Raw genomic sequence first — 1,448 nt, 5'->3', positions numbered from 1 at the left:
AAATCTGTCTTTGGTTTGGGTACCGTGAAGAAACCCATAGTGGCATGTCTGGTGGGGTATGTACAGGATGTCTGCAAACAGACTGTACAAGCGGTTAGGCATTTTCAACACACAAATGTTTCTTAAAAAGACTAGAAGAGAAGTAGTCAGTTCTCCTCAACCCTCAACCATGAAAAATTATTTAGCATGTTGTTGATGTTAGCGTTGTGTGTGCAGTTAAGAGCAAGGTGTGCTGCTTTGTTTTGGGCCAGATGCAGCTTTACTAGGTCTTTCTTTGCTGCGCCTGACCATATTAACGGACAGTGATCAAGATGGGACAAATTCATAGCCTGAACAACTTGAGCAGTTGATCTTTGTGTCAAAAAAGCAGAACATATTTTTATAACAGATATACCTCTTCCACCTTCACAACACCTTTGACAATATGACTTGACCATGATAACTGACCATCCAGTTCATGTTAAAATCTATTGGAGATTAAATTAAGGGGGAAAAATGGAGACTGTGCGTGTGTGTGAGCTTTGACAAAACACCAGTATTAGACTGACGGTCTGACTTTTGTCGGCCACTATTAACACAAGACCAGCATGGCACAACTCCAGTCCTGTCAGAAGCATTTGTAAAAAAAAAAATAAAAAAAATAAAAATAAAAAATGTAGGTAGAGAAATTAAGCCACTGCCACTTCTATAAAAAAATGTTTTTTCTTCAAAAATCTTAACAATTCCAAGAGTAGATGTTGCCAATTTAACTCTTAATCAATGCAATCAGGGCCGAAATCATAAAGCGTCTCAACAGTCAGAGTGCTAATATAGGATCAGTTTTGCGTTTCAGATCAAATTGATAAAGATTACATGGACAGGAGGGACCTGTAATAGAGACATCGATTAGCTAGCATAATCTGAGTATTATCACAGCGCGCTCTACCGTATCCTGAGTTAGCCAGGACATTTCAGTACACTGGGTGTCAATAAGGTGAGGTGTCGAGGGGATTGCACAAATCCTCTTTGGGGTATAGGCTGTGGGCAGCAGATCAACTTGCAGAGACCTTTAGCTTGAGAAACTATTGACCCTCACTGGACACATGAGAAAATATAAATACTTCCTCAATATCAACCCTCTCACTCTCAAAAATTTGAATTTAGATTTTTGTTTTGCCTATATGAAGGAGCACATGGACTATGCACATATGGGTACAAATATCATAGAATTATCAGTGGTGGTCTGGCCCATACCGTTAAATGGTCAGTTGTGCTATAATAACATATCAAGTATTATTCCGTGCCCAATGTAAACAAATGAGACGTCCCGGGCAATTTGATGCTAAGCAATCTAACTCCAAAATTCCCTGAGTCTTATAAAATGCAGTAGCATAGAACACAAGCGTTTGACGACTGAGTAGAATGTTGGGAAACAGCGTCATCGAGTGGTAAGAAAATAGAACCTGGTG

Source organism: Oncorhynchus mykiss, chromosome 17 (assembly GCF_057628025.1).
Source record: "Oncorhynchus mykiss isolate SJ-2025 chromosome 17, ASM5762802v1, whole genome shotgun sequence".
In the NCBI taxonomy this organism is placed as follows: Eukaryota; Metazoa; Chordata; class Actinopteri; order Salmoniformes; family Salmonidae; genus Oncorhynchus; species Oncorhynchus mykiss.
Note: the sequence above shows the minus strand (reverse complement) of the source record.